The sequence below is a fragment of the Rattus norvegicus genome, chromosome 2 (genome assembly GCF_036323735.1).
Source record: "Rattus norvegicus strain BN/NHsdMcwi chromosome 2, GRCr8, whole genome shotgun sequence".
NCBI classification, from domain to species: Eukaryota; Metazoa; Chordata; class Mammalia; order Rodentia; family Muridae; genus Rattus; species Rattus norvegicus.
Genome location: NC_086020.1, coordinates 29,206,772 through 29,230,209, shown reverse-complemented (window position 1 = coordinate 29,230,209; position 23,438 = coordinate 29,206,772). Strand labels below are relative to the sequence as shown.

The window sequence follows — 23,438 nt, the reverse complement described above, 5'->3', positions numbered from 1 at the left end:
TTATCTCAGGAATCTCCTGTGACACTCCTTGTTTTCATGCTAGTCTCCAGGCAGGCCTTTTCAGTCTGCATGGATCCTTTTTGAACTTAATTCAGATCATGTCACTTCTCTATCCAAAGTCCAGCACTTATAGTAAGATGTCTTTAGGACCTGGCTCTGTGATCTGCCTGACCTCATCTTGACAAGCCTTCGCACATCCCATTTAATCACAAGATCCCAGGCCTTGCCATGGAGGCTTTTCTCTGTCCCTACAGGGAGGATCTCGGAAGCTGTCCCCACAGAAAGCACTATGCACATCCTCAGTTCTTAGTAATGTTACCTTCCAGGAGGCCTGCCTGTCCATCTTAGGAAAACGGCATCCCGTTCTGCCGTTCCCAGCAGTATTTCTCACTTTTGTACTGAGATATCACCTAGTAGCATATCAAATGCGCTTGTATGGTTCAGCTCTTGTCTTTTTCCCACAAGAGTACGCCCTGCTGAAGCAGGGGTTTGTTTTCTTTCTCACTGTTGTGTCCCCAGCACTGACGACGCCTGTTACAGAGCAAGCGTTCAGTGCCTAGGTGAGGAATTACTGTCATTTCTCAAGAAAAGACCAAGCTGCAACCCAGAATGAAGAGAGAGAGAGAGAGCATCGTTTGCTCTTTTCAGGGTGCAAAGGAATCTGTAATTACAGGGAGCCTATCTGTGGGCTCAGTTACACCTCCCTCTCCACCACTTTCTCTGGGTGGGTGATCACTGGCAACTAATCATCCAGTTAGAAGACAGCTGAATTATGGTATTGCTTGTAAAGTACAGCCATTTGCCTGGAATTGGTAAATGTGAGTGCTCAAGGGCATGAATCTTAAAAAAAAAAAAAAAATCCCAGACTTCAATCTTACGAGGATTCATAAACGAATAGCTCTCGGGTAGCAAGAAAAATGAACAGCAAAATCCTCTCAAGAAACACTTTGCCATTTTTAACCATTTAGTGTTCTAAGTTTTAAAGAAATCTGGAGAAAATTAAACCATTCATGATAAGAGATTGATGTTAGCTATTCCTGAGTCATTGATGTTACTTAGAGTTCCTTCTAGGGCAGAGACTTAAAAACTTCAGTGTTTCTGTGTTTTCTATAGTTGATTTTATGGAACCTAAGACAAGGCAGATCTGTCTCGGGTCTGCATGGGTCTAGGATTTGGGCCAGGGCCTCTCATTTTGTGTTTAGTAGGTATTCTATGAAACCAAGGAAGGAGAGTTGTTAGACTGCTAATCTCCTGGAACAGATTTTGCTGATGGAACCATTACAACTTTGTTATGCTGACCTGAAGGGAGTATGCGAACAGCCTGTTTCCACCCACAGAGCCAAGCTGCCTGTTTTCAAAGAGCTTTTGAAGGCAGGTAACAATAGAGCCCCCTTCACACCCACTGAGACGGCAGACTCTGTGGGTGGACTACACATTGTTAGTTGGTAGTGTGTGTTGAGAGAAAGTGACTGTTTTTGTAAAAGGAAACTGGAGGCAGAGAGATGCTGACAAAGAAACCCAGGGGTTCTATATATACACCAAAACTTTTACTTCCCATAGCTGACTTAACAGGGCTTAGCAAGGATTTGAAGATAGAACTCCACCCCTAAGAAAAATGGTAAGAAAAGAAGGTATGGTGTCAGGTAAGACCTTGAAAATTCTTTGGACCTGGCATTTATGTTTTACCCTAAAGTTTTTGCTTCATACATAAAAATGCCTTTGAGGTAGGAGCTGAGCTCTATTGCTAATTGCCACATTTGATCTCATAAGAATTCATGTAGGAAGACATGTTCCCATTCTGTAGATGAGAAAAGTGAGGTTTACAGATGCTAACATTTTATCAAAAGTCATAGTTTAGAACTCGCCTTGAGTTCAAGCCTATGTATCCTTTAACATCATGCTTTTAAGTATCATTCCATATGGCCTAAGGCTGTTGTAGATCAACCTTATTAGATCCAACAGGTATTTTAATGTTCTTTTATTAGTCTACTGTCAAAATTCATATATATTACTGACAACCCTGTAATTTTATAACACACTCAGAAATATGTGTATATTAAAAAGCAGAGATGAATGGAGAATGATTTATAATACAATCATATAGATTTAGATATGTAAATAAGAAAGCATGACCACACCTGGAGGCTCGTGTCTTCAAATATTCACATGTACTTGCATGCACATTGAGACTCATTATATGAGATACTACAACAAGCACTGTTGACATGGATAATGTGACTTTCTAATATTGAAACCTTTGGGGAAATCTCTGAGCAGTTACCGTACATGGTATTACAAGACAAAACAAAATCTAAAATATATCTTTCCACAAGCACAGCCCTACAGAGGATAGTAGAAGGGAAAGTCCAACACAGGAGGGAAAGTATTCCCAAGAAATAGCCAGAAATTATTCTCTTCTCAACAAACCCAAAGGAACAGAAATGCACAAACATAATTCCACCTCTAACAACAGAAATAACAGGAAGCAACAATCCCTGGTCCTAATATCTCTCAACATCAATGGTCTCAATTCCCCAATAAAAAGACATAGACTAACAGACTGGATGCATAAACAGGAGCCAGAATTCTGCTGCATACAGGAAACACACCTCAGAGTCAAAGACAAATATTACTTCAAAGTAAAATGATGGGAAATTTTTTTCCAAGCAAATGGCCCCAAGAAATGAGTTGGATATTCTAATATCCAACAAAATAAGCTTTCAATCAAAAGTTATCAAAAAAAAGATGGTGAAGGACACTACATACTCATCAAAGGAATAATCTACCAGGATGAACTCTCAATTCTGAACATCTATGCCCCAAACTCAAGGGCACCCACATTTGTAAAAGAAACGTTACTAAAGCTCAAAGCACACATTGAACCTCACACCATAATAGTCAGACATTTTAAAGCTCCACTCTCACCAATGGACAGATCATGGAGACAGAAACTAAACAGAGACACGGTGAAACTAAAAGAAGTTATGAACCAAATGGATTTAACTGATATCTACAGAACATTTCATCCTAAAAGAATATACCCTCTTCTCAGCACTTCATGGCACCTTCTCAAAAATCAACCACACACTCAGACACAAAACAAACCTCAACAGATACCAGAACATTGAATTAATCCCATGTATTCTATCAGACCACCATGGACAAAGCTGGTCTTCAATAGCAACAAAAATCAATAGAAAGCCCACATACACGTAGAAGATGAACAACTTTCTACTCAATGATAACTTGGTCAGGGAAAAAATATGGAAAGAAATTAAAATCTTTTTAGAATTCCATGAAAATAAAGGCACAACATATTCATAATTATGGGACAATGAAAGCAGTGCTAAGAGGAAAACTCAAATTAGAAACAGAAGGAACAGTACCCAATTCCTTCTATGAAGCCACAATTATGCTTATACTTAAACTACACAAAGACCCAACAAAGAAGGAGACCAATTTCCCTTATGAATATTAATGCAAAAATACTCAATAAAATTCTCACAAACTGAATTCCAGAACACATCAAAATGATCATCCACCATGATCAAGTAGGCTTCATCCAAGGGATGCAGGGATGGTTCAATATATGGAAATCCATCAATGTTATCCACTATATAAACGAACTCAACGGAAAAAAACCACGCGATCATCTCATTAGATGCTGAAAAAACATTTGGCAAAACATAACACTCATTCATGTTAAAAGTATTGGAGAGATCAGGAATTCAAGGTTCATACCTAAATATATTAAAAGCAACATACAGCAAACCAATAGTCAACATGAAATTAAATAGAGAGAAACTGAAAGCAATCCCATTTAAAATCAGGGACTAGACAAGGCTGCCTACTCTCTCCCTACCTATTCAATATAGTACTTGATGATCTAGCCAGAGCAATGAAACAACAAAAAGGAGATCAAAGGGATACAAATTGGAGGGAAGAAATCAAGATATCATTATTTGCAGTTGATATAGTATACATAAGTGACCCTAAAAATTCTGCCAGAGAGCTCCAGTACAGCTGATAAACAAGTTCAGCAATGTGGCTGGGTATAAAATCAGTGGCCTTCCTCTACTCAAAGGATAAAAGGGTTGAGAAAGGAATTATGGAAATAACACCCTTCACAATAGTCACAAATAGTATAATATATCTTGGTGTGACTCTAACCAAGCAAGTGAAAGATCTGTATGAGAAGAACTTTAAATCCTTGAAGAAAGAAATAGAAGACCTCAGAAGATGGAAAGATTTCCCATGCCCGTTGATTGGCAGGATTAATATAGTAAAAATGACTATCTAACCAAAACCAATCTACAGATTCAATGCAATCCCCATCAAAATTCCAACTTCATTCTTCACAGGGTTAGAAAGAGCAATTCTCAAATTCATTTGGAATTAAAAAAAAAACCAAACAGGATAGTGAAAATTATTCTCAACAATAAAAGAACTTCTTGGGGAATCACCATCCCTGACCTCCAGATATGTTGTAGAGCAATAGTGATAAACTGCATGGTATTGGTACAGAGACAGGCAGGTAGATCAATAGAATAGAATTGAAGACTTAGAAATGAACCCACACACCTATGTTCACTTGATCTTTGACAAAGAAGCTAAAACCATCCAGTGTAAAATAGACAGCATTTTCAACAAATGATGCTGGTTCAACTTGAGGTCAACATGTAGAAGAATTCAAATTTATTTGTTCCTATTTCATTGTACAAAGCTCAAGTCCAGGTGGATCAAGGACCTCCACATAAAACCAGACACTCTGAATCTAATAGAAGAGAAAGTGGGGAAGAGCCTCAAATACTTGGGCACATGAAATTTTCTTTTTTTTTTCTTTTTCTTTTTTTATTAACTTGAGTATTTCTTATATACATTTCGAGTGTTATTCCCTTTCCTGGTTTCTGGGCAAACATCCCCCTAATCCCTCCCTCTCCCCTTCTTTATGGGTGTTCCCCTCTCCATCCTCCCCCCATTGCCGCCCTCCCCCCAACAATCTAGTTCACTGGGGGTTCAGTCTTAGCAGGACCAAGGGCTTCCCCTTCCACTGGTGCTCTTACTAGGATATTCTTTGCTACCTATGAGGTCAGAGTCCAGGGTCAGTCCATGTATAGTCTTTAGGTAGTGGCTTAGTCCCTGGAAGCTCTGGTTGCTTGGCATTGTTGTACTTTTGGGGTCTCGAGCCCCTTCAAGCTCTTCCAGTTCTTTCTCTGATTCCTTCAACGGGGGTCCTATTCTCAAATCAGTGGTTTGCTGCTGGCATTTGCCTCTGTATTTGCTGTATTCTGGCTGTGTCTCTCAGGAGCGATCTATATCCGGCTCCTGTCGGCCTGCACTTCTTTGCTTCATCCATCTTGTCTAATTGGATGGCTGAATATGTATGGGCCACATGTGGGGCAGGCTCTGAATGGGTGTTCCTTCTGTGTCTGTTTTAATCTTTGCCTCCCTATTCCCTACCAAGGGTATTCTTGTTCCCCTTTTAAAGAAGGAGTGAAGCATTCACATTTTGATCATCAGTCTTGAGTTTCATTTGTTCTAGGCATCTAGGGTAATTCAAGCATTTGGGCTAATAGCCACTTATCAATGAGTGCATACCATGTGTGTTTTACTGTGATTGGGTTAGCTCACTCAGGATGATATTTTCCAGTTCCAACCATTTGCCTACGAATTTCATAAAGTCATTGTTTTTGATAGCTGAGTAATATTCCACTGTGTAGATGTACCACATTTTCTGTATCCATTCCTCTGTTGAAAGGCATCTGGGTTCTTTCCAGCTTCTGGCTATTATAAATAAGGCTGCTATGAACATAGTGGAGCATGTGTCTTTTTTATATGTTGGGGCATCTTTTGGGTATATGCCCAAGAGGGGTATAGCTGGATCCTCAGGCAGTTCAATGTCCAATTTTCTGAGGAACCTCCAGACTGATTTCCAGAGTGGTTTTACCAGTCTGCAATCCCACCAACAATGGAGGAGTGTTCCTCTTTCTCCGCATCCTCTCCAGCATCTGCTGTCACCTGAGTTTTTGATCTTAGCCATTCTCACTGGATGTAATTTTCTGAACAGAGCACCACTGGCTTATGCTTTAAGAGCAACAATCTACAAATAGGACCCCAAAGCTTCTGTAAAGCAAAGGACAACAGATTGGGAAAAGATCTTTACCAATCCTACATCTGATAAAGGACTAATATCCAAAATATACAAAGAACTCAAGAAGGTAGACTCCAGAGAACCAAATAACCACATTAAAAAGTGGAGTACAGGGCTAAATAGAGAATTCTCAACTGAGGATTATAGAATGACTGAGAAGGACCTAAATACATGTTCAACTTTTTTAGACATCTGAGAAATGCAAATCAAAACAACCCTGAGATTCCACCTCACACCAGTGAGAATGGCTAAGATCAAAAACTCAGGTGACAGCAGATGCTGGCGAGGATGTGGAGAGAGAGGAACACTCCTCCATTGTTGGTGGGACTGCAAACTGGTACAACCACTTTGGAAATCAGTCTAGCAGTTCTTCAGAAAATTGGAAATAGTTCTGAAGACTTGGCTATACCACTCCTAGACATATACCCAAAAGATGCTCCAACATACAACAGGGACACATGCTCCACTTTTTCATTAGCACCTTTATTTATAATAGCCAGAAGCTGGAAACAACCCAGATGTCCTCCAACAGAAGAATGGATACAGAAAATGTGGTACATAAACACAATGGAGTACTGTGCCGTAATTAAAAGCAATGACTTCATGAAATTTGCAGGCAAATGGATGGATCTAGAAAATATCATCCCAACTGAGGTAACCTAGACACAAAAGAACACACATGGTATGTACTCACTGATAAGTGGATATTATCTCAAAGCTCCAAATGCCCATAATTCAACCCACAGAACATATGGAGCATAGAAAAAAGAAAGACCAGGGTGTGGATGCTTCAGTCCTGCATTGAGGGAGAAGCACGACCACTGTGGGAAGTGAAGGGAAAGGGGACTGGGAAGGGAGAAAGAAGGGAGAGGAAATCTGGGTGGCAGCATCAGCACCTGGAGGAGATGTGAGAGAGGTACAGAGGGTCAAGAAATTGAACAAAATATGTAGCAGGGGGAATGAGGACCTGGGGATAGCCACTGCAGGATCCCAGACTCCAGGGAAATGTGAGGCTCTCAGGACCCAATGGGGATTACTTTAGCTGAAATGTGCAGAGAAGGGGAAGATAGATCCTGTAAAGACTGCATCCAGCAGATAGGCACAGCCCCTGATCAAGGAATGGGGACACCCATTCATCTCAAAGTTTTTACCCCAACAATGTTCCTGTCCAAAGGAAGAACAGGGACAAAAAATAGAGCAGAGACTGAAGGAAGGGCCATTCAGGGACTGCCCCATCTGAGGATCCATCATGTCTGCAGACACCAAACTCAACACTGTTGCCATGGTCAAGAGGTGCTTGCTGACAGGAACCTAGTGTGGTGGGTCCTGAGGAAGTCCACCCAACAACTGACCAGTGCAAATGTGGATGCTTTGAGAACCATCAAATGGAGCTCAGAGAACCTGTTAGGGCAAGGAATGGAGGATAGGAGGGGTATTACAACCCCATTAGAAGAACAGCATAGGCTGGCCTGATCACCCAGTTCTCCCAGAGTCTAGACCACCAACCGACGAGCATACAATGGCTCCAGACACATATGTAGCAGAGGATGGCCTTGCCTGACAGCAATGGAAGAAGAAGCCGTTGGTCCTGGAGAGGCTTGATACCCCAGTGTAGGGGGATGGTGGAGTGGTGGGTGGGAGAGTGTGGGTGGGTGGGGGTGCACTCTTATATAGGCAAAGGAGAGGAGGGTGGGCGGATGGGGAATGGGGGTCTGGTGGAGGGGTACCTGGGGAGTGGGATATCATGGGATGGGAGGTTGGTATAGGGGGTAATCGGAAAGTGGGATATCATTTGAGATGTAAATGAATGGAATGATTAATAAATAAAGAGTTCTGTAAAAATCATATCTTCATTCTGAATGTTCCAATCTTCCTATACACATTCAGGTGAGGCTAACAAAGCAATAAAACAGGCCCACTCAGAGCTCTGAAGACGAAGGGTTGGCACCCCTTGAATAGCACACACACACACACACACACACACACACACACACACCATCATCATCATCATCATCATCACCATCATCATCACCATCACCATCATCATCACCATCACCATCATCATTACCATCATCATCACTACCATCATCATCCACTGTGGCAGTTTGAGAATGGCTCCCACAGGGTCATAGATTTGAATACTTGGTTGCCAGGGAATGGCACCATTTGAAAGGATTAGTAGGTGTGGCTTGCTGTTGGAGGACATGTGTCACTGGGGATGGGCTTTGAAGCTTCAAAAAGTTCACTCCAAGCCCAGAGTCTCTCTCTCTCTTCTTGCTGCCTTCAGATCAGGATGTTGAACTCACAGCTACTTCTCTAGCACCATGTCTGCCTGCGTGTTGTTATACTTCCTATCACAATGACAATGACTAAACCTCTGAAACTGTAAGCCAGACCCAATCAAGTGCTTTTCTTTATAAGAGCTGCCACGGTCATGGTGTCTCTTCACAGCAGCACGCCATGCCATTAACTGAGATGGTTCTGGGTTTTGTTCTTATTTGTATAGGCGTAGGTGTGTGGTAAGTCTAGAGAGCCAGAGTATCATGATGTTCGCCTTTATTGCAACCAATCGCATGCACGCACGAACACACACACACACACACCACCGCCTGGGCTACAAGCAAACAAACAGCCTAAACAAAGTTAATGTAAAACGACAGTGGTAGCTGTGATCTCCTGCAGACAAAACATCATCAGCAGACATGGCCATCATCAGTTTTTGCTCTGAGACACCGAGAGAGACATAGTCAGTCCTCACTCCATACCCTCAGGACTTATTTCCAGTGTCTCTGGCTGCTAAGCCTGAGGCCACGTGACTGGTTTTGGCCACGTGGACAGAAGAATGAGCGTATCCGTTCTTTGGTGGACATAGCAGGAGAAATGGGAATGGGGTCGGCATCTTACCTCTCCCTCCTTTGTGGCAGCAGATGAGAAACTGAGTTTTCTAGGCTGCACAGTGACAAGATGGTGGGGCCTCCATCCCCGAGATCGTGCAGATCAAACTCCCCTCTGGTCTGTAGTGGATGTGTTCTACAAACGAACAGTTGAACAAAAATAAAGCCAAGTAAAAATGCTACGTTTACTTTTCCTCATCTGCCTGGCCTCAAGAAATGGCAACTCAGTCAATATGAGGAAGAAGGAGCGCAGACCCTAGACCTTTCCTTCCTAGTTTTCAATCCTACCACACTTTGCCTGTCCTTGGGAGAGTCTGTGCTTTTGAATCGTTTTCCATGGAGAAATGATATTCTACTAAGATCTACCATTAAGTCAGGTTATTAAAATACCCGTAAAGAAATGTGTCGTATGAACACACTACTTCCTTAGATTTAAAGGGCCTCTCAATTCACACACGGCATTTGTCACCAGCTTGTAATGAGGTAAAGAAGCAGAACTCCCTGTATGATGAAGGTATTGCTGACTTGACTGAAGACATTTCCCCACAAGATTTTTATAGCATAGCTAACGAATTTGCCTGTTGTAAAACCACTCAAATGACTTATTTTTTTAAAGAATAATAAACGCTTTTGCATGAGCTATGCATGAATAGAATTACTATATTTAGTCATATCTTATTTTTGAAATAGTTCTTGCTATGATATTTAAAGGAGCGTAATCCTATGGACAGAACAAAGGGCTTGGGACATGTATTAGCTAGCATTTAGGAAGCAAAGAAATTTATTTTCTTGCCTCAGAAGTTCTTTGAGTCTGATGTTTTTGGTTATAAAACATACACTTAGTCAGGTCTTTTGTCATGTGTCTTCTCTGCTTTGTACTGTGTTAGCCCCATTAGCAGGCTTTGTCCTTTGCTAGTAAGAAAGTGGCAGCCATTAGAGGCTTGTGCTAGAATATTCCAGTGATGCAGAAAAGAAATGAAAGCCTCCCTTTAATCCCTACCAAATAAAAACAAACAAAATGTAATTCTCCTGAGCAACTGTATGACATGATATTCCTAACTACTCATATCACGGGGACCTAATGGACCATGCCGGGGTCCCATGCCAACGTCTGCCAATGGCATCCAAACCATCCAAACCACCTGAACTAAGGACAGGAGAGGAGGAGAGACAGTTTTCTCAATGTGCTTCTGTCAGAAGAAAAGGAAGACTGCTAAGCAGACAAAAATAGTTCCATTTCATTATAGATTCAGACACATTAGAGTTTGAAGCCTTCTAGCATCCCACTGTCTCTATGAACTTTGGTATTTATTCATTCTGAACCTTCGTTTCTCCATCTGCAGAGTGGTACAGGTGGTCAGGGGCACCAGCCCTCCAAGATTCCTATGAAGAAACAACAAGGAACAAAAGAGGGTGAAGCTCTTATTCAGTGGTGCGTAGAAAGTACAGGATGAATGGTTTCCTAAATCCAGTTCACTGGGGATTGAGGAGCTAAAGGAACCCCGTATGCTGATGATGGCCACAGCTGTGGAAAGCACGCAGGCGTGGCTTTCTTCCATCCCCAGTTTATTCAGAGAGGGAAGCCTGCCTGGTGCGGCAGGTGAAGGTGGGCCATGTCATTAGCATCATTAGACGGCACACCTGCAGTGTGCATCAAAGCAGCTGTGTTTGTTATCACAACTCATCAACCTCCCCACAGTAATTTCTCACTCATTATGGGGAGGTAGTTATAGTTCACTTGATTAGAAATAACTCCCTGCAATTTCATCATGAAAAATGAACTTGACATCAGGCCCGGGCCACACTCAATAGACCTCAACTCCTGGCCCAGGCTCCTAGATCTACCTTCAGCTTCCGGTTACATTCCCACAAAATATTCAACATGAAATGGCCATTCTTCAGTGCCTTGGGCTTTATTAATAGTGATGAGTTAATTTTTGTTTTTAAAAAATCCATATTATTTAATTTTAAAAAGTAAGACGGGCAATTTCTTCATTAATCTTCATGGTGTAGCTGAGTTTGTCCTGAAACTTCTTTTATGTAGCTAATGCAAAAACCATTTAACACCCAATGGCAGCCACTAACTTCTATGATCTGATTTTAGAGTATAGTGTTGAGAGAGTAAGAGGATCATGGGAAAGACAAAACCCACTTCCTCCCTTGAAGTCCCCTGCAGCAAAGCTTCTGGGTGTGGTTCAGGTGCCGATTGGATGCTCCAAGGCACAGTCACATCAATAAGAGGAAGCTGGTGCCTCTGCCACCTTTGCTGGGGAACAGTTAGGAGAGATCATAGTCTTGGTATCTGCTCATAAGCTTAGTGGGTCAGGAGAGGTGAAAGGGAAGAATCTGCTTTGCTCATGTGTTTCATTGTGAAAATTGTGAAAGTCTCACAATTTCAGATTGGCAGGAGCAGCTCTGCTCCTGGTGGTTTTCCAATTGTTGAACAGGTAGCAGGTTCCTGGGTCTCCCAGTTGCGCTGCATTACGTCTTAGCTTGGGTTTTACTGCTGTGAAAAGATACCATGACCAAAGCAACTCTTATAAAGAAAAACATTTAACTGGGGCTGGCTTACAGTTTCAGAGGTTTAGTCCATTATCATCATGGTGGGAAGCCTGGCAGCACCCAGGCAGACGTGGTGCTGGAGAAGGAGCTGAGAGCTCTACCTCTTGATCCACAGGCAGCAGAGCACAGCATAGAGCATGGAGCTTGCGCATAGAAACTCTTCTAACAAGGCCACACCCACTCCAACAAGGCCACACCCACTCCAACAAGGCCACACCTCCTAATAGTGCCGCTCTCTATGGGTTAAGCATTCACACACATGAGTCTATGGAGGCCCTTTCTATTCAAACCACCACACATGGCTTCAAGAATTTCCTGAAACAGCGCTTGCCTAGCAAGCGCAAGGCCCTGGGTTCGGTCCCCAGCTCCAAAAAAAAAAAAAAAAAAAAAAAGAATTTCCTGAAAATTCATCCAAGAAGCTCTTACCTCAGATACCCCAGTGCTTCTGAAAACTCCTTAGCAGATCAGAATAAACCTTCCCCTGCATGAATAGAATAGTGGCCAATGTTCTCTGCATTTAGTGCATGCCTTTCACTGTTAGTGTGCCTTAAGTTTCTATTTCATTGAATCGTCAAAGTGCAAGCTAAAAGAGAAGTGGACACACATCCGCATTCCCTCTCTCAGAAAGAAAAAAAAATCATCATAAGCCTATAGTTCCCTTTTCATTTCAAAATCTGGTCTCTGTAAACTTCCTAATGATGCTATTAGTAGAAAACTTTTCCCCCAAACAATAAATATAGAAAAAAAATCGCATTGTTTGAGAAGGTGTTGGTGGAGTAGCATGAATTATGTGTGACTTGCACCCTATCATTTAGATATTTGAATATTTAAATCCAAATTCCACAACATAAAAAGCATAGAGATTAAGTCTGACATTTTGGGGGCCAATGGTTGAATTTCCAATAACGTCCCAGTGGTAAAACAGTCTTACTTCATTTGGCCATTTTAAGATGCAGTTGAGTGAAGTTGAGAAACAGGAGGTTGGGCAAAGGGGGAAGACAAGTATTGATGTGTCTGTTTATACAGGAACTCTGGGTGTTGCTTCCAAGGAAAAATCCTTCTTGTGCAAGAACCATAAGAATCTTTAAAAGATGATGATTAGTGGTCTGAAGACAGATCTAAAGTTTATATGTCAGTCTTTCCAACATGTTAGTCAGAAGAAAATAAAGCATGAAATGGAAAGTATTGGTGAGTGAAATGAAGGCTTTCCTGCATTGCAGGTCTGCAGAGGGAGTGGTGTGAGTGTGTAAGGAGATGTCTGCTGAGTGTCAGATCTGCAGAGGGAGTGGTGTGAGTGTGTAAGGAGATGTCTGCTGAGTGTCAGATCTGTAGAGGGAGTGGTGTGAGTGTGTAAGGAGATGTCTGCTGAGTGTCAGATCTGTAGAGGGAGTGGTGTGAGTGTGTAAGGAGATGTCTGCTGAGTGTCAGATCTGCAGAGGGAGTGGTGTGAGTGTGTAAGGAGATGTCTTCTGAATGTCAGATCTGTAGAGGGAGTGGTGTGAGTGTGTAAGGAGATGTCTGCTGAGTGTCAGATCTGCAGAGGGAGTGGTGTGAGTGTGTAAGGAGATGTCTGCTGAGTGTCAGATCTGCAGAGGCAGTGGTGTGAGTGTGTAAGGAGATGTCTGCTGAGTGTCAGATCTGCAGAGGGAGTGGTGTGAGTGTGTAAGGAGATGTCTGCTGAGTGTCAGATCTGCAGAGGGAGTGGTGTGAGTGTGTGAGGAGATGTCTGCTGAGTGTCAGATCTGCAGAGGGAATGTTGTGAGTGTGTATGGAGATGTCTGCTGAGTGTCAGATCTGCAGAGGGAGTGGTGTGAGTGTGTAAGGAGTTGTCTGGTGAGTTCTACTATGTAGCAGGAATAGTGTAGGTGTGTAAGGAGATGTCTGTTGATGTCAGATCTGCAGTGGGGATGGTGCAAGTGTGTAAGGAGATGTCTGGTGAGTTTCACTCTGTAGTTGGAATTGTAAAGGTGTGTAAGAAGATGTTTGGTGAGTGGAAAATATGGCCAGTGTGTCAATCACTTATAGGGGGAAGGCAGACAGCGGGCTGACCTGGTGGAATAGATCTTTAATCTCAGTAACTTGGAAAGCCTAGTCAGAAGGATCACAAATTCAAGGTCAAGGTCAGCTTACACAACTTAGTGAGACTCCACATAGACATAAACTATAAAACAGGGCTGGATACTGCTCAGTGGTAGAACCCTTGACTGGCTCTGGATTTAATCCCCAATGATAGGGGTAGGAAGAAGAAGAAACGAAGTTTGTGGAGCTATAAATTTTGAGGAGACACTGTCAAGGTCTCGCATATGTGGTAGATCTGGAAAGACCACTGGATACGGTAATTTGTTGAACATGTCGAGGAATTTTGATCTATGATAAGAGCAGAACTCAGACTGCAATTCGTTGAAAGAAAAGGGGGTGAGAGAAACGGGGGTGTGAGTATGCACCTTCCACTAAGAACATGGTAATAAAATAAAGACTGACAGAAGATGCATCAAGGAAACTGGGTGTCTTCCTTCAGGAGAAAGTGTCAGGGAAGACGGGGAAAACGAATATGTAAGAGCAGAAGAGTGCCAAGCTTTTGACTTGAATATGTGAGTCACACGAGTTCAACAAGCATCTCCAGCAGTGTGATGTCTGATCATAATAAATGAACGGCCATTCCAGAAACAAATTGTATTCTGTTATTAATGGACTCGTGTCCCCACTCACTTACCACGATATGGAGAAATTTTTATCCATGCTGTCAGTTGCCTCCACGGCAGCTCTAATGCCCCATCTTTGTCTTGCTTTACGGTTACCTCACAGTTCCCAATATGCACCAATGTGCTTCATACTGTACGGGTTTAATTGATATTGGGGAACTGAGCTCCATTCGAAACTGTGAAATGACAAGTGATACAGGAAGACTCTCAGGTTCCCTTACGTATTCATGTATCTGCTAACATCAGTTCTTCTTCTTTCCGGCATAAGTTATCTATAATTGAACCTGTTCTATATTAAATTTCATCCCATTAATCACAGGGAAGTTTTTAGCCTCATACCTTCTTAGGCAAAAATGGCTGGGGTATTGAATCAGGATGAGAGCTTTTACCTGGCCTTTGATGATTTCAGAATCTTCTTGGTGAATAGATGTTACTTGATCCTGTTCTTAAAATCAAAATGGACATTGCAAAAATTACCGAAAATATCAGTGTTGTGTTGTGTCTGCCTACACTGTTCTTGGATCTAATTTCTAGTCCCCAGTCTGCAGGGCTGGTATTAATAATGTCTTTGAGCAGAACCAGCAGCCTGGGTTACAGTAATTTATCCCATATCGCTATGCGGCAGGGCAAGGCTAGGCTGAGAGCTGGAAGCTCACCCAGATGCCTTTCTCCTGACTCCCACTTGTTCCCCGTGGTGCGATATCTCACAGCTGCATTAAATAAATGCTCACGAGTGCCATTCTGTGCACTAGAGGACAGCTTGCTTCTCTCAGCATGCCTGGTGCATTAACAGATGCCCTCTCAGCCTTGAAATATTACATGCCATCCCAAGAACCCTACTTCTTGTGAGTGGTGAATGCTAGAATAGAACTGTGCACACTTCAGGATGGTCGGGCCCAGCCCCAGGTCCACACTGCTCTAATTCTCTGTCACCCATGGGTTACTACAACAGAGTCAGCGGGCAGGCAAGAGCATTCGTCCCCATGTCACCTGCCAGTTTCGTCTCATATTAATTCCCCTCTCTCCCCTACACGAGCAAAGATGTAGTCCTTTTCTATGTGACCTCATCTTCACTTAGACAGAAAGGCATGAAGCTGCCAAACATAGCAAGACCTGAACTCCCACCGTGGCTAAACTGACATGCGATCGCTGAGAAGTCTGGTATTAAGTCTCTCTGAATGGAAAATAAATGAATGTCTTAAACTACTTTTTCATTTTTATTTAATTTTTATAAATTTTGTGATTATTTATTTATGAAATTTACTTACAAAATTGTGTTTATGTATTGATAAAATTGTATGATTACATTTATATAAAATTATAAAAATTACAAAATTTTAAATTTATAAAATGTATAACATTGTATTTACAAAACTAAATCTTATAATAATTTATTTCTATTTCTATATCTTTATACTTCCACTTTTAAAATTTTTTTAAATTTAATTTTTATTTTTATTTACTTTACATCCGGCTCACTGTCCCCCTCCCAGTCACCCCCTCCTGCAATCCTTCCCTAATCCCCGCTTTCCTTCTTCTCTAAGTGGTTGGTCTCCTCTAGGCATCCCACACACACCACACACACACTCTGGCACTTCAAATTTCTTCGAGGCTAGGTGCTTCCTCTCCTGGGGCCAGATCAAGCAGCCCAGCTAGAAGAGTATATTCCATGTACAGGGAACAGCGTTTGAGAGAGCCCCTGTTCCAGTTGTTCCGGACCCACCGGAAGACCAAGCTGCGCATCTGCTGCATATGTGCAGGGAGACCTAGGTACAGCCTGTGTATGTTCTTTGATTGGAAGTTGAGACTCTGAGAGCCCCGAGGGTCCAGGTTAGTTGACTGTGTAGGTCTTTCTGTGGAGTTCCTATCCCCTTGGGGGCCTGCAATCCTTCCTCCTATTCTTCCATAAGGGTCCCCAAGCTTCATCCACTGGTTGTAGCAATCTGCATCCGTCTCAGTCAGCTGCTGGGTGGAGCCTCTTAGGGCACAGCCATGCTGCACTCCTGTCTGCAAGCATGACAGAGTATCATTAATAGTGTCAGGGATTGGTGCTTGCCCATGAGATGGGTCTCAAGTTGGATGGGTTATTGGTTGGCCTTTCCCTCCGTCTCGGCTCCGTATCCCGTGCCTGCATTTCTTGTAGACAGAATAAATTGTTTTGTGAAAGTTTTGTGCGAAGGTTGTTGTCTCTATCACTCCACTGGGGTTCCTGCCTGGCTACAGGAGGCGGCCTCTTCAGAGTCCATATCCCCAGTGGTGTGAGTCACAGCTAAGGTCATCCCCATTGGTTCTCAGGTCCAATACCCCTTACCTGGAGTTCCCTTACCCCAGGTCTCTGTCTCGTTCCAGAGATACCCCCCACCTCCTCGCTCCCATCGGCTGCAGATTTCCACTCATTTTATATATAATTATACTTCACATACAACTATAAAAATATAAAAATTTAAACGTATAAAATCGGTGACATTGTATTTACAAAATTATTTAACAATTTACAATTATTTGTTTTTATTCATATTTTTCAGTTTTTAAAATCCTATATTACCCCATCACTAGATACTTCCCAAGCTGTCAGAGCCGAGGTGTGTGACTGGGACTGTGGGGTTGTGGTTTCCACGCTGCAAGCGTTTCTATCCTCATGCTCACCTGCGAAGCCGCTGACTGTTTTAGAAGGCTGATTTATAATGACATTTAATGCTTGCAGATACGAGGTTCAATTTTTGGAGTAAATCAATACATATAAATTACATTTCTTTCCTCTATGTTTTAAAACCACTCTATCTTTTTTTAGCTGATTCCTTCAGGTGACCTCTGTAAACACTGCCCAGAGCCTTTGGGCAACTATATTTCCCTCTGAGGAAAGCTTTTGCTGTCTAAATAAAGTAACAAAAGGTTCCCTATGCTACAAGATCCTTTGTAAGGATTTAAATACGTGGCAACTTACTTCTTTCCAAAGAATAATTTTGAAGGGAGGAACCCATCATCTTCTAAAATATTTAGATCTATACTATTTGATTCAAAAAACCTCAAGGTGACCAGGAAAACATGATTATTTCAACAGAGTCTAATGGACTCCTGACTTAGCTAATGGTGACTTAGGAATGTATGTGTGCATTCCTGTGAGTAAGCGAGCTCGGGGACTGTTCATTCCACACCATTCCATCTCCTGCACTCCTCAAAGTAAGCAGTGCTGTTGGGTTGCTATAGAGAGTTCCTTACTTTCCTCTAGACACAGCGCACACACGCACACACACACACACACACACACACACGTGCACACATGCACACACGCACACACTCACAAACATACACACACATTCACACACACTCACACACTCACACACACATATGCACACTCACACACACACATGCACACACGCACACACGCACACACTCACAAACATACACACATTCACACACTCACACACACATTCACAGGCACACACACACATTCACACACACTCACACACACTCACACACACATATGCATACTCACACACATGCACACACGCACACATGCACACATGCACACACTCACAAACATACACACACATTCACACACTCACACACACATTCACAGGCACACACACACACCACACACACTCACACACACACACTCCATACACACAAACAGACATTTAATTATACATGTATGGATTTCTCAACCTTAACATTATTGATATTTTCTCTGTGGAGAAAATATTCCTGATTGACAGCCACTAGCATAATTATTCAACCATTTCTCTCTCAGTGTTGATTTGGGTTATTTCCTGAGTTTGTTTTTCCTCTACTCTGCAATAATAAATTGTTATTCTTAAATATGAATGGTTTATATCTCTAGAACAGATTTCTACAAATAAGATTGGCAGAGCACTGTCAGGCTGCTTCTTTATAGCCTATAAGAATTCACTGGCCACCACTATATCTCAAGGATTGTTATAGTCTCACCAGCAGTAGATAATAACCATATTTCTTTGCCTTGCTGTTAGAAGCATCAAAACACCCCAATATGGCTTTGATTTGTAATTTTCTTGCTCATTCTTAATGATTCGTATTTGGAAATAAGGGAGTTCTATTCTACAATAATCACTATACCTAATTTATTGATTACATAGAACTTAATCTTATCCTTGCCTATTTTGCCTAGTTTTCCTAGTCATCCATATTTTTGCTATAATTCTCTCAAACTCTTCCCCAATTCACCATTTTTCCCTATCCTCCCAACTTTGTGCCATCTTAAAAAGGAAAAAAAAAAGATCTTTCAAGACCAGTTTGTGCTGCACAATTATTAGCTGTGTGGTCTTCTGTTGGAGAGTGGCTGATTTACCAGGGTTTATATCCTTAGGGGGAAAAAAAATGTCTCTCCCTCTTTCGGCAGCTAAGGATTGCCATTAACCCCAGGACTAGCTGTAGGATTTCAGGCTCACGTCCTATCTCCCTCCTGGAGTTTGGTCTGTCTTGGGCTAGCACAGGCTTTACACATGTGATTACACTACACATGTGATAACACTACTGAGTTCATAAGTGCAGCTGACCTGCTGTGTCCAGATGTTTCTTGTAGTCATCCATTGCCTTGGTCTCTTACACTCCTTTTTTCCCTCTCTTCCATAAGGATCCCTGAGCCTTTTAAGAAGATCGGGGTATATATGTTCCCTTTATGACAGAGCATTCTGTTATCTCTCCTTCTCTGCGCCTTGGCTAGTTTTGGGTCTCTATCTACTGTAAAAAGGAGATTCTCAGATGAAGGTTAAGATGCGTCGATCTGTGGGCATAACAATAAGTTGCTAAGAATCAGTTCAAAACCAGGGCTATCTAGCTGCATACACGCATAGAAGTAGTGGGCTCTCCCTCAGGGCCTGTGACTCATCCAGCCGTAGGTTCTTAGCCTGAGTGATGCCAGGCATCGGTTCCATGAATGGAACTTATATCAAATCACAAAGTGTTTGGTTGCCACCATGACACTTGTGCTGCTATTACACCAGTGGGCTTGTCCTTCCCCGGCAGTCACTATTATAGCTCAAAAGGCTTCTAGCTGGATGTGATTGATGGCTAACGTTCTCCTCTAGTAGCTTGCACACACCTTCCTGCACTGTGGAGGCTAGCCAATAGGATCAAGGTTCTGTCTACATCCCGAGACTCAAGGCTGTCCTGGCTCCAGCAGTAGGGTTTTGCCGTCAACTTCTGAAGGGTAACCAAGAGCAACCACAGTAGGCTGTAGTGTTTGGGCATCTGTGTGACCTTGCTGAATGCCTTGTGCCGAGCACTGGGTTGCCTTGTTAGTCAGGTAGAGGTTTTTTGGCTTTCTATTTTCACCAGTTTTCAGGAGCTCTTCGTTAGGGATATTAACCCCTTTCTACATGTATTATGAATAAATTTAGGGAGCAGCAAGCCACTTGTCTTTTAAATTTTATTTTAAATGGAGTACCGCCCCTTCATTTTGTAGGGTCCATTTTGTGGGGAAAAAACTCAGTACGAGGTAAACTGAAAGGGAGAGCATCTTGCTCGGAGTTGTAGCTTTAGCTGAGAGTAAAGCAGAGACAAGCTTCAGTTCCCCCAATGAGCACCCACCCCTCCAGCACTGCTTCAGGGAGTTCGCTCTGCCCCTCTCCTTCTACACTCCATCTGTGCATGTTTACCATAAAGAGCAAAGTCATCTTGAAAAGGCAGGACAGCAAGGGATAATAGAATATCACAACGTAAAAACGGAACACACGCCTCGCCTCGAGTACAGAGCAATTCTGTTTTACAACGCTCTTTTACAGTAATTCAAGCAACCAAGTAGTTCTTTGGGAGCTCGCTGGCCCACTGGAACACTGAGGGGTAGCAGAGATAGAGCAGATGGCTGTGGGGCATTCCTGACTGGGAATTCTGCCAGCAAGCATTCAGTAAAGAGGTGCAGAGCTACTCCAAGCGAGGCAGCCAGGAGACTAATATGTTCTGATGGCGTGATGCCGTTTTGCAAGCTGCAGGGCTGTTTATTCCCAGTGTAGGAAACAGGCCTTTTGGAGGCTCAGTTTAGCATCTGAAGTAGCCCCATTGCTTTGGAATTTTCTTCCCTGTAAGAAAATGTGTTAGAATACACATTCTTTGAAATATCATTTCGTCTACTCAAAGACCGTGATTTTGAAAAATAATCATCCAAAATGTATCCTCTATCTTGAGACATTAAGTCCATTAATTTCTATGGGCACAATCTGCTACACTGTTTATAACACATCCTTGCAGTTGGAAATGCAGAAGGATGTGATGTGGCAACCAAGAACTTGTATATTTGCTAGAACAACAACAACAACAACAACAACACACACACACACACACACACACACACACTCACACACACACACACAAACACACAGAGAGAGAGAGAGAGAGATCACTCTACCTGCTTTCCTGGTTTCTGTGTGGTTTCAAGGCAGCCAGTGAAAGCATTAATGTTTGATCATTTTCAACTAGGATGGTGGGAAGCGAATAGAGAAGATAATTTAAAACTGTAGACCTACTCCAGGATTCTGATCTAACCTTTTATAAAGATTTGTTCCCATTTACCATCTCCATCCAACGTGATGACTACGTTGGTAGCCAATTTCAGTTAGAAAAGGTTTCTGATATCAGAGGTAAAATGGGCATAGAAAAAAAGATTGACTGACTTAAAAATCCAAAGAAATGGGGCTGGGGATTTAGCTCAGTGGTAGAGCGCTTACCTAGGAAGCGCAAGGCCCTGGGTTCGGTCCCCAGCTCCGAAAAAAAGAACCAAAAAAAAAAAAATCCAAAGAAATTTCTTCAATTAGCTATTAGTCTGGGAAACACACACACACACACACACACACACACACACACACACACACATACACACACACATACATAAACAAACACACACACATACACACACACACACACACACACACACACACACACTCACATGCCCCACAACATAATTTCATGGACAAGGAAAAAAAATACATGGCTCTCCCACAGGCTCAAGAATTAAAATCAAATATGCCCCATGTAATCCATGTCCGTCCTTTGCCATAGTTTATTTGGGGTAAAGGTCAGCAGAATGGCAATTTAAGAGTTTAATGTGTTTAATTTTACTAGAACTATGCGTATATCTGTCATCTAGCGTCTGCCTTGGCAGTGAGTTCTTGAAGTGAGGGTGCTCTCAACATGAGCAACATTTTTAGGGATAGAACCCCCAGTTCTGTAACTAGATTTATATACAGGGGCCCTTGTCTCCAATTTGAATGGGAATCACTTCATGGGGTCAAGGAAGACATTTGAAAGGGAAAAAAATTAATTACCCATTTCTTAAAAAAAAACAAACAAAACCTTTGCAATAAATTTTACATAACTTAAAAGGGCTTAATTCTTAATATACACAACCACTAGGAGAGCTCATATAATATTAGGAACATGTATTTACATACCTCGATTTGGGTCATTGATTTTCCAGAAAGGCAGATAGTTTTAGTCAGAGATGTGACTTCCTTCATTCCCCTCAAGACTCTTTTGGGAAAGTTTACATCTCTGTATAAATAGGAATTATTTGCCCACTCATCCAAAGCCTTTAAGAGGGACCGGTAGAAATAAGTGCTGCTGATTCACTGTTAAAAAAAAAATGATGTCACATGCATTAGAGGAGACCTGCCCTTGATGGGTATATGGCTCAAGGCCATCACTTTGTGAGTTCTAGGAAGCCAAATCCATGTGGTCGGGCCTATGTAACCTAACTGATTGGATCTCTTGGAAACAGACCTCTTATTGGAAAAGAGGCAGCCACTGAACATTTTGCCGATTCCAATCTGGGGCTTCTCTGGGAGTGAGTGGTATTAAAAATATTTACTGAGGGCTAAAGAGATGGCTCTGTGGTTAAGAACACTGGCAGCTCTTACAGAGGATCTGGGTTCAGTTCCCAGGACCCCTATTGTGCTTCCTAATCGTCTATAAAGGCAGTTCCAAAGTAGCCAATGACCTCTCCTGGCTTTTATGGGAGCTATAAACACATGGTGCACGCCTATAAATGTAGCAAAAACAGTCCTAAGCATAAAATGAAAGAACAAATCTTGGGAAAAATTTTAACAATACTTAGCAGCAAAGACAGCCATTTCTGACTGAACTAGTTAATAGAGAATAGTCTGGCTTACCAGACCCTATAATGTTCAAGTTATTTAGTTGAGATTTGATGAATTTTCAAACTTGCAGATTCGGTTTTTCATGTAACACAAATGTTAGTGCAGGGACTGCACAGAGAGTCCTCCAGCCAACTTCCGGTTAGCTGGATGAAAACATGGTTCCGGGCTTTTGTGTTCCTTGCTTCAGCCACAGAGCCTGTAGGCCCGGTGCCTGCCTTCAGAACCGGGTGCTCACACGGTTCCAGCACGTCGTACAATCCAGCACAAAATAGAAACTGCAGCTCTGGTACTGCTGGTAACAATGCCTACTTCCCACACCAGGAATCTTTCCGGCTGAGCTTTGGCACCACAGAAGCTCCCCCTGCCCCTTCCTCACCCCTGACTGATGCCCCATCCCCTCCTGGCTGCCATGGGTCCCACTGTCCAACTCTGCTGTTGAGCGTCATCGTCATACGCCACCATCACACATAGTGTCCATAAGTAAGACATTGCTTTTCTTGTTCAAGGGCCTGGATCGTCTCCCAGCATCTGTTGATCACGGAACAATTTATATTTAAAAAAAAATTAGCCCATAAAAGTCTGCCAGAGGATTTAATGTATTCAGTGTCTCTATTATTACCCAGGTCACATTACAACAGGACACTAATTTGTTAATGGTCAGAGTGACATTCAAGAGTAATCAGCTTGAATTAATGAGTTGACATTAGAAACTATATTACTAATTGCATTTGCTGCTTGTCTCACAGCTACCGCTTTATTCTCTGCAACTGGTACTGCAGCTTGGCTGGAGTAAAAAGTATCTAAACGTGTCTGTCCGGGTGGTTTAAAGAAACCATCTAGAATCTCTTGAATGATACCCCGTATAGATACACTAATCAAATAACCTAACTATGAAAGCACATGCATGCCCTCTTCAGTGCACAGAGAATCAAGTGCAGAAATGATATTAACCAGGGCAAGTTAGAGAACAGCGACACTCACGACAGAGGAAGGGAGGGCA

The 23,438-nt window shown here is 42.3% G+C and overlaps 1 long non-coding RNA gene across 1 annotated transcript; it reads right to left on the bottom strand.

Moving 5' to 3' along the window:
- Positions 1-8,788: 8,788 nt before the first annotated feature.
- Positions 8,789-22,545, bottom strand: LOC134485823 (uncharacterized). Its single transcript, XR_010064045.1, has 3 exons — positions 22,451-22,545; positions 21,734-21,910; positions 8,789-9,181 (listed from the first exon to the last, which is right to left on the bottom strand). It is a non-coding gene; the product is annotated as an uncharacterized LOC134485823 (long non-coding RNA).
- Positions 22,546-23,438: the final 893 nt, after the last annotated feature.